The sequence below is a fragment of the Chenopodium album genome, chromosome 6, assembly GCF_948465745.1.
Source record: "Chenopodium album chromosome 6, dcCheAlbu1.1, whole genome shotgun sequence".
Taxonomy (NCBI): Eukaryota; Viridiplantae; Streptophyta; class Magnoliopsida; order Caryophyllales; family Amaranthaceae; genus Chenopodium; species Chenopodium album.
In genome coordinates this window covers 60,306,224-60,317,345 of record NC_137839.1, presented here as the reverse complement: position 1 = coordinate 60,317,345, position 11,122 = coordinate 60,306,224, and the positions used below count along the sequence as shown (strand labels likewise).

Here is an 11,122-nt window from a genome sequence, read left to right as displayed (position 1 = left end):
CATATATATATGTATATATATATATATACATACATATATATATGTATATATATATATGTACGTACATATATATATGTACGTACATATATATATGTAGGATCAAGTTATAATGAGAAACCAAGGCTAAAATAAGAACTAGGAACTAATCTAGGCCCTTAGATTATGTTAATCGGACGGCTCACATGCTTCCCGTGTCATTAATGATATTTTTGTAATAATTTCCAGTTTCATTTCTAAAAAGTAAATGAAAAGTTAGTAAAAGTAAATGAAATCGGTCATAAAGTAAATGAAATTGCCTTAAAAGTTAAAAAACTGGAAAAAAATTTGAAAATCCGCGAAATTACGAAAATGCCATTAATGAAAGCGGGTGAGATGTGAGCCGTCAGATGGAACACGATTGAAGGCTGAGCTTGGTTCCTAGTTCCTATTATTCACCTTGGTTCTCACATGATTTCAATTATATATAGGACCAGGTTATAATGAGAACTAGCTCTATAATAGGAACTAGGAACTCATTACAACCGTCAGATTAAAAGGAAATAAACGGTTCAGATCATTTAATATTTAGAATTCTGAATCATGCCATTAGCTTTTGATCTAGAGTTAGATAGTGTCGTTGGTCTACTAACCCTAATCAAATTAGAAATTTATAAAACCTAAACTACCCTAATACCAGTATAGGGGTAAGTAAAGGGTCGAACCCAAAAGGACTAAGTGTATCAATCTATGCTAATTAGACTACTAGGAAAGCTTGTGAGGTAAAGAGAGGTTCAACTAAACACTACTAAGAGCAAATAACTAAAACTAGGGAAAGTGGAATCCAATTACATCAATGCATTCAACAACATCATACAATTAGATGAAAATGACCTCGATTAGGAACAATCAACACAATTAACTCACTCTCGTGCAATTAAGCATGTTAATTATCCTACTAAACTAATTCACTCTCGTGCAACTAGCCTAGCAAAGGTATGGAAGAATTTAGGGCTCTCAACCAACTCACTCTCGCGCAATTGATTGAAAATACAATTAAGAACATAGAATCAATTAGCTAGAAAGATTCTAATCCATAAAAGCATCATCCATACACAATAACCAAGAAACAATTTCATACTAATCACAATCAATCATTAAATTAATTAACATAACCTTCATCCATTTCCCTAGAACAAAACCTAAGCTAACATGGTGAACAAAAACATGGAAAACAAGGTAAAATAATAATAAAAGCAAGAATCAAATAACTAAACTAATTAATCTACTCAAAACAACAAATAAATAAGCAAAAACAATAATAAATGAAAGCAATAAAGGTGAGAGAAAGTTAGGAAGACTCATTGAATAAATGAGAAGAAAAATCCACCAAAAATGCTTCTTCAACCTCTCAAAACTCCATGAAAAATCCAAGCTTTCTCTCTCTAAACTACTCCTAAACTAGAGAGAGAAACTCCTAATCTAACCCTAAGGGAGAGAAAATAAAGGAACTAAAACTACTCTAATCTAACCTAGGGTAAAATAAAATGTTGATTGAAAGTTTTTAGAGAATAATCCCAAAAGGGGTATTTATAATACAAGCTAAAATAATAAAAGAAAACAAATAAAGAAAATAAAATAACAAATAAAAGAAATAAAAAGAGAAAAGAAATAAAATAAAATAAACCAAAAAGAAAGTAAAATAAAACCCATCCTCCCCAAAACAAAACAATCAGACCCGATTCTTCCTTCCTCCAATTCACTACTCTCATTTCATCATCAACATCACCATTCACGCATCATCCGAAACAACCATCATCACCGTTCATCAGCATCATCGTCATCTAGCATCCAAAATTGTGGCCGTCCAATTCTCATTAAAAATCACGTGAAAAGCTCGTGATTGACCCACAATTGCGCGCCCGCACAGACATCGCGCAGAGGTCGCACAATAGCTACTGCCTCGACCCTGATTTTGGACTCCAATTGCGTGCGCCTTCTGACAGGGCTGCGCGGCCGCGGAGGTCTGGGTTGGGCGAATTTGGAGGTTCGATTGAAACTGCTTCTCTGATTGGTGGGTGGTGTTTGTGTGGGTTTGGTTGGAGGTGAGGTGTGTGTGACTGGTGCGAATTTAGGAGTGTGGGTTTTGCGGGTTGGTGTTAATTGAGGTCAGGTGGCTGAAATGGGTGATTGCGGTGGTGGTGCTGGGTGGTGATTGCGTGGGGAGCTAGGAGCAAGGGAGAAGCTGCTGTAACTGTTGTTGTTGTTGCGTTGTTTGCGTTGTGGCCGGTGGTGTGTGGTGTGGGGTAGAGTGCGTCTGGGCAGCCTTGCTCCTGTGTTGGTGGCTGGTGGTGGCGAATTTTCTGCGGTTTTTGTGGTTGTTGTTGCGTGAGGGGAGGGAGCAGGGGTTAATGGTGGCTATGAAGGCTGAGAATGGTGAGAGTGCGTGGCATGTGGTTTGCGTGGTGGTGAATTTTCTGGTGGGAGCAGGGGATTGTGGCTGATGGTGTTGTGTTTGTTGAGGAAAGCAGGGGAGGTGAAACGTGGGAACAAGGGAGTGTTGGTGGTGATGTGGTGTGATTTGGTGGCTAAATGTTGGCTTGGGTGATTGCGGAGTGAGGTGCTGGTAAGGTGGGGAAGCAGGGGAAGTTGTGAGTTGTGGAGCAGGGGAGTTGTGTGGTGGAGGTTAAGGGATGGTGTGGTGATGGTTAAGCTGGCAGCAGGGGTTGGCTCAAATCATGTGCCTCGAATCTCGGACTTTGAACTCGAACATGACTTTGAAACCCGGAACACCTACAACCAAAAACACGAGGGTGAATTGGAAAATAAAATAAATAAAATAAAGTAAGAAAAATAAAGTAAAATAAAATAAGATAAATAAAGTAAAATAAAATAAAATGCTAAAACTAAAGAAATAATAAAATAAAATGAAATAAAATAAAATAAAATAAACTACAAACTAAAAGAAAATAAATAAAACGAGAGAAGCGGGAAATTATTAACTAAAACTACAAAAATAAACTAAAAACTAATAAAAAGGGCAAAAATATACAAAATAAAGATAAAAAACGAGAATAATAAAATAATAGAAATAAAGGATAAAAGGGTGAAATTATTGGAAAATAAGCCGGAAAACGACTAAATAAACACCCTAAAAGTTAGGGGTGTTCAAATTCGGGTACCCGTATTTTCGGGTACCCGAAAATGCGGATACCCGGATTATCGGGTAGTTTCACAGCCGACCCATGTCCCGACCCGAGAAACTCGAATACCCGGGTGTCGGGTACCCGAATTTCTCGGGTCGGGTCATAGGGTACCCGCTTTCTTAAATTCTTGATTAAGCAAAATCAGAACAAATTACTCCATCTTTGAAGATGAAGATTAAGCTGTAAAACAATTAAAGTAATAAAAAAAAAATTGCTATAAAATTCTAATTATTATATCTATTATTCAATCATCAAACAAAAATTGAGTTTGACTACTACTTGTAAAATCAAAAATTCATAACACATTCAATCAAAAAATCAACAACAATATTCACCCCAAAAAAAATCAAATAAATTCTACTACGTAAAATTTAGGAACCAAAAATCCCAAAGTTGCTTTACACATTGAACTACAAACCCACAAATCCACAATTATAATTATACACATATTAAATTAAAAAAAAAAGCTAATTTAATAAACCAAAAATCTAAAAACACCGTCGAATTCGAAAGCATGTCAACCGCACGCCGCACTCGGAAGCATCACATGTCGATTCTGATAACAATCTCGTTACTGGAGATTTATGTTGATGCCTTGATGGACATGGGCCTCAATCACTTTAAAAAAATGGAGTATATTTGGGAGATAAAAGGAGAAATTGGAGAGTTATAAGATAATAACTCTTCAATCTAGAAAAAGATGGAGGAGAGATTGTAAAGTTTTTTTTATGAGAAACTGAGAATTGAAGAGCATGGAGAAGAGGAGATGGCAGCTGTAGCAGGAGAGAGAATAGAAGTGAAAATTGAAAAACATCTTACCTAGCTCTTTAAAAGAGCTGCTAAAAAAACTCTAACCGGGTAATCGGGTACCCGCCTCCTTTACAAAGCGGACCATGACCCGACCCGAGGACTGCTAAATTTCCCGGGTCGGGTACCCGTCCCGTTAAATTTAAAAAATACCCGGTTAAATCAAGTCGGGTCAGCGGGACAACGGGTCGGGTTTTTTTTAACACCCCTACTAAAAGTGACATAAAAGTCACTTATCAGCTTTACACTTTCTCTCTCCTCCGATCAATCAATCTCCTCCATTGATGCTACTGCTTTGAGCTCTCCATTAGAGCAGTTTTCGAGCATTCTCTTCTCCATTAAAGCAGCTTTCGTGCTCTTTGTACTCCATTGAAGCTGTAAGATTTTTTGTTCTTTTCTCTTTTTTTTTTTTTTTTTTTTTTTTTTTTTGAAATTAACGAGTTTCAATAACGTTATCTTTATGTGATTTTTCGTGATTTTGTTGTTAGTAGGGTCAATTTAGGGTTCTTAATAGTGTAATTCCGTTTTCACTAATTTTTGTTAAATTTCATCTAAATTTAAGCAAAATATCAAGTGAATGCACACCAACTGTTTGTTAAAATGCCCCAATGAATCATATTATCACTTTCTAATGTAGATAGATACTCAATTATAAAGCACTGTAGGGGAGTTCAGTTTGATGTAGTCATCAGAGATTCAACAGCGTACATGGATATTATGAGCTGCTGCAGTTAAGCATATGAAAGTGAGATGGAGTTCAGGCGGAGGCAATAAGGGCCAATAACAGCAAGGTTTGGGGTTGAGGTGGCAAAGAAGTTGGGATATAATGAGGTAATTCTAGAAAGTGATGCTCTCAGAAATATTATGAGCTTGCCTAATTTGATTTTTTTTTCCTTGTAATCAACATTAATTGATTGTGGTTGAATTGGCAGCTCAAATGGATGGATGTAACATTGCGGCCAATTGTCAAAATTGCTTAACAAAATATTCTCTCTTTAAACAAAACAATTTTCTTCTATTGTTTGATTTGTTTCCTCTTTTCATTTTTTGAATGCTACTTGTATAATTTGGTGATTATAATGCATTAAAAGTAAACTTAAACTGTTTAATAATAAATTAAATCACTTTAAAAGTAAAATAATTTCTTGGAAGAGAGTGGGATGTTATCCAAACGCTCTACTATGGAGGGGGATGTCAGGACTTTTCTTGAGAAAACATAATTCTCTCTGGCCCTATTCCTAGTGAGCTTGGATATATAACTAAGAATAATATGGGATAATATAAGATGGCTCTTCTTATACATTACTTGTCTCTGGCAAGATTCTTCATGAGCTCGATTTTCATAGTTGTTTGTGTATTACATACATAGGTCTGACAAAAATAGTTGCTGGTTGATTAGGTGTTAAAATAGGTGAAGTTTTATTTGTTGAAACTTGGATGTAGCTCTGTGTAAACTTGAAAATTCAAATGCATTTGCAAGGTGGCTGGGCTTCCATGAGATTGCACCATTATAGAGCCACAATAGTGGTCACACATGAGTAAATCATAGAAAAAGTAAATGTATTATATTTTTAAGTAAATAAGTTAGTGTTTCAAGAGTTCTTTAATAAGGTCCTTAAAATGCAAGCAGGGGTTTCTGCCTATGACAGCTAAGTTTGGTAAGAGCAAATTTGTGCTCTAGATGCTTGTCTTCTCACAAAGCATCTAGAAATATTCGGTGACATTCAATGAGAGATAACAAGTAAGGTTCCCGCGGAGCTGTTATGTGATGTTGCTATGCTTTGCTCACCCAAGTCTCATGTCGTGTAATAAAGCTAAGGCGAGGAATTCTCACGTTAGTGTGGCTGTTAATAAGCTCATCTTAGTTTACATTGGGTTTGAAAATACAAAAGATGAATAAAGTTGGATAATGTAGATTCTTATATTAGTTGTCTAAAGTAAATAAAAAAGCATTTAAATTGACTAAAAACGGCTCTAAAATAAACCATTTAGCTCAAGTGGTAGAGCACTATGCAAATGCTTAGAGATGTAGGTTCGATTCCTACATAGGTAATCTCTAAAAGTAAATACAAAGCATTCTAAAGTACATCAAAATACCTTAACAGTAAATCAAATTACTAAACCCTAAACCCTAAATTAAATCAAATCTAATCTAAAGTAAATAAAAAATATTTTAAAGTAAACCTATTAGCTCAAGTGGTAGAGCACTATGCGGATGCATAGAGGTGTAGGTTCGATTCCTACATAGGTTACCTCTAAAAGTAAATACAATTGAATTTAAAGTAAATAAAAAAAACCTATATTCTCCTGCTCCTCTTTTGTCTTTGATTCATCTAGCCTTGGGTTTGTGTTAGAGTTTTTATAACTGTTAGTTCTAGATAAGTTTAGTAAATCAAATCGAATTTAAAGTAAATAAAAAAGCCTTTAAAGTAAAACTATTAGTTCAAATGGTAGAGCATTATGTGGATGCATAGAGGTTTAAGTTCGAATTCTACATAGGTTATCTCTAAAGATAAATAAAATATACTTTAAAGTAAATCGAAATATTCTAAAAGTAAATAAAAAAACTCAAAGTGGAGTGAATAAAAAAATAATTTTATGGTCTTTACAGTAAATCAAATAAATATAAAGTAAATAAAAAAGACTTTAAAGTAAATCGAAATATTCAAAAAGTATATATGAAAATTTCAAAAGTAGAGTGAATAAAAAAATAGTTTTATCTAATAAACAAACCTACGTGGGATTCAAACCCACATCTTTTGTGCATTTGCACAATGCTCAGCTTGTTGAGCTAGTAGGCTAGTGTATATTCAGCTTTCAAAGTTGAACAAAATTACTCAAAAGCAAATAAAAAATACTCAAAAGTATATCATAATAGCTTAAAAGTATATAAAAAAACACTAAAAAGTAAACCAAATATCGTCAAAGTATATTACTAATATTAATATTAACTCAAAAGTAATTAATATAAACTTAAAAGTAATTAATATAAACTTAAAAGTAGGTAATATATACTCAAAAGTGAGTTGATTGGATAAGTGAGTTAATCTACATGTTCATATATTTAATCATTGGATAAGAGTTTGAATTTCTAGTAATAAAAGTAGATTCAAAATAATTTAAAGTAAATAAAATATTTCTTAAAGTAAATAAAAAAGAAATTCACCTTCTATACTTCTGAAATCAGAGGAAGACAAAGAAGAGTGAGCGGAAGAGCAGGCATGTGACTTGTAAGAGAGAAGAGAGGAATTAGAGATGCTGAGAGGGGAGAGGGAACCGGGGTACTTGCCTTCAATGATATGTGCTTGTTTGGATCTGCAATTTTAATTAATTAGCAAAATCTTGATATACTACAAACAAAAACAGATTTGAAATGTTGGTTGCCTTAAATTAATCATATGATACCAAGTAGGACTTTGTCAAGACTTGAATTAGGCAAGAACTCATAGACAAGTAACTTTTCTTGTGCTTGCAAACAGAATCCCAGGAGTCTAACCAAATTCTTATGCTGAAGCTTTGCAACTAATAGAACTTCTGTCTTGAATTCTGCAATACCTTGCCTTGAGGTGGATGACAACCTTTTCACTGCTATTTCTTGTCCATTTGGAAGTGTTCCCTATAAAGTCTAGCGTGCACTGCCCCAAGGTATATAACTTTTTTGACCTTGTGATGTTAGCCATTTTAATACCAAATTTCATCTTGCTGTTCACAATCTCTGGTGTCAAATCCATCATGGTATTGTTAAGCACCTTAGAAAATGCCCGAGTCTCATTACTAGTAATGTTTTCAGGGTTCCATGCCACGTTGCTTGGGTAATCATCCATCTGATGATAAAATGACTCATTAGAGAAATGAAGCATGCAATTATCGTACCATAGAACAGCCCCATATCTGGGGTCAGACACTCTTTGAGGATACTACCTTGAGCTTGGTATACACACTGGCCACACCTTGACCACCAATGTCACCCCGGCATAGATAAAGGCCATAGACTTTATCAGGGATCTGGCCTACAGATGTGCAATAAAAACCAGAAAGCGAAGCTTTGGCATTTAACTCGGCTAAGAGATTACCGAGGTTTTTTTGGTACACACTGTTTTGGGTGTAATTAGAACTACATGTGCAGTTGGTGAAGTAATTAAAAGAGAAAAAGCTCATAAAACTACAACAGAAAATGTCAGAAACTCTAAATAAACTCACTGCCAAAAAAATAAAAGTCATAAGATACCAAGGCATTAGGATTGATATAGCATCATTAGACTAACCATCAATCATAATCTGTCACACATTAACACTGTCAAAGCATCCCAATGTCATTGGCACAGACAAAACGCAAATCTAATGATAGACAGTAACAAGATAGCATCAAGAAAATCAATTCTGTTGTAGATAGAAAAGAAGATAAATTTCTACATCAAAGTTAGTTCATTGACAAACTTTCAAAAATTTAGTTGATCCAACATTCTGATCGGCAGAAGATACAAGATAACATCTTTTGATATTAAATGCACCTTGGGTCTCAACTTCATGGAGCTGGTGAAGTAATCAAAAGCTTGGGTACATGGAGCATACAAATATAAGCCAACAAGAGCATACAAATTTGTAGTCTATCATGCATATATAGCTACAATAGAAGTATGAAGGTTGTCCTACTCATAATGCTTTCTTTTAGTGCGAGAGCAATGTTAAGAACGTACAAGTTAACACAATCAGCTTTCTCCAAGACATAATTCATAGTCAAGAATACAAGCTATCCTATCATTCATTTCATACAAGTAGAGATTAATGTACCAGCAAAATATAAGCCATTTCCACTACATCAATACATTGAAAAAGATACTATTGCCTCGCAAATTGCAATTGCAAACTCAAGGCATAAAAGTGAAACAAAAACTCATAAAAGTGAATAAGATTTTATTAAAAGTAATTATCCAAAAGTAAATTATCATCCAACCACCCAAAGCATATCCCAGATGATAATCCAATTCACCATTGAATTATCTCCTGAAAAAAAAAAGATGAAATTTCCAGTATAGAAGCCTAGAACAAAAGTATAGATTGAAGACATAATTTTAGAGCAAGAACACAATAATTCCCATCGAATTCCTAGTTACTAAAATTGAATTTTATAATCTGGACAGTAAATCATGAAAGAACACAACAAAAATTGCAATTAAAATTACAGCACATGCAACAATCAAAATTCACAAATAAATCAAACAAAAACTAGCAAAGAACCCCCAAATTTCGACTATGTAATCTGATTATAAAATGAAAAAACACTGATTAATCAAATAAAATTAAAAATTGCAAAAACCCCAAATTCAAACTCGAATTAATCGAAACCAAATTGAGCAAACTTAAACTGAAGCGAGCAATCAACATATTAATAGATCGAAATTTGCATACCTTAACAAAAACACGCTAGAATTTGATGAACAAAAGCGAAGAAATCGTGAGTGAACCCAGAAAATTGCCTCAGATCACAAAGAATTTGGAGGAAGAGAAAGCATGAAGAAGAGAGAGAAAGCAAATCAGAACGGTGGATTTGTTTGGGTATAATACAATAATTTACCAAAATGCCATTATTAAGTTAAAAACGCGGACGACATTTCAGCCGTTGGATCAAATGAATCAAGGGCTCAGATTAGTTCCTAGTTCCTATTATAGACCTAGGTTCTCAAATGATTCTGATTCTATATATATATATATATATATATATATATATATATATATATATATATATATATATATATATATATATATATATTTATATTTATATTATGACTCTAATTGTGTGTATAAATTATAATCCAATTATAGTGGATTATGTTAATAGTTTTTAACATGATATAGTCTAATCTTATTCATCTGTGTTTGCACCATCGGCAATAGTTTCGAGACAGTGAATTCATAAGATAAGGAAAGTTTGCATTATATATTTCTAAGGTAGATTATGTTAATAAAAGCGTTAGAAAAATACTGTCTTTGATTTACAATTGAATTTGCTTGACTTGTTACATGTACATATTCTTTGAACTTCAATGTGGCATAATCAACAATTTGTATGTACTATATGTCTTATGAGTATGTTTACTATGTTTTAAGTCTTAATTTATTGCAATTATTTATTCTTGAATCGTAAACATTGGTAAGTTATGTACCATAAATCAAATCTCACTCAGCTCCTACAATTTTTATGTTTAATGTTCATTAATTTAAGATGCCATATGTTTCGGTTTTTAAGTTTTTTCGTTCATATTTGCAGCAAGTTATATTTAATTGCAGATTATAATATATTTCTAGTTAATTATAAGCTTTCTTACTCAATTTGCTTTTGGCACATATAAGAAAATTTCATGGTTAATTGAGGTAACCGGAAGATATATATGCTTTATATATTATTCCTAGAATGTGTGACTCTTGATTAAAAGTAGAGTTAGCTATTATATAAGATGGCTACTATAATCATGTACTTTGTATAGCAGTTAGACTATACAATATGAGTTGCATAATAATATTTATAAGTTACTCCTACTTGTTTGAAGCATACATATATATTTCGTATTAGTTTGGTTTTTTTGTCATATATATATATTGTGCTACAAATTGAACTTTAAGAGCCTACCTCTAATTATATCTAGATGATTTCATGATTATATTATATACATACCTCTAATTTTCGTTGGGTAGAAGATTGTTTCATTGAGTCATAGTGTATAGTGAAGTTTGAAAAAGTGCTATTGAATTATGCAATTATTACAGAGGAAATGTTATGCGATTTCCTATGGAGTAGTACAAGAAAGAAATGACTATGAATGTTAACATAAATTTCTAATATTTTTTGACAATAATATTGTAGACATCCATTTGTGTCTCCCCAAAACCAAACCCAGTGATGAATAACCTTTCACGTCGAACCATAAACGAATAAGGTGAAAGTGTGAAAAGTCAAGTGTTGCGGTTTAGTTTTATTAAATTCTCTTCTCTCTGTTTTTGAAAACAACTTTATTAAAAATAGCCAATCCAGTTTAGTTTGGTCCGTAATAAGGGTCCAATAATAGTGTAGTTGGATGGAGCTCGCAAAGACCTTTCCAACGATATATTATAAACCCAATTTCGATGAATATTGA

At 33.3% G+C, this 11,122-nt stretch overlaps 2 long non-coding RNA genes across 3 annotated transcripts; one reads left to right on the top strand and one right to left on the bottom strand.

Annotated features, from left to right (window-relative positions):
- Positions 1-1,117: 1,117 nt before the first annotated feature.
- On the bottom strand, positions 1,118-9,533 carry LOC145636137 (uncharacterized). Its single transcript, XR_014114039.1, has 3 exons — positions 9,399-9,533; positions 7,156-7,813; positions 1,118-2,769 (listed from the first exon to the last, which is right to left on the bottom strand). It is a non-coding gene; the product is annotated as an uncharacterized LOC145636137 (long non-coding RNA).
- LOC145636136 (uncharacterized) lies at positions 4,248-5,015 on the top strand. 2 transcript variants are annotated; one of them, XR_014114038.1, is made up of 3 exons: positions 4,248-4,366; positions 4,627-4,820; positions 4,922-5,015. It is a non-coding gene; the product is annotated as an uncharacterized LOC145636136 (long non-coding RNA). The 2 variants fall into 2 exon arrangements; XR_014114037.1 differs by having other exon boundaries at positions 4,627-5,015.
- Positions 9,534-11,122: the final 1,589 nt, after the last annotated feature.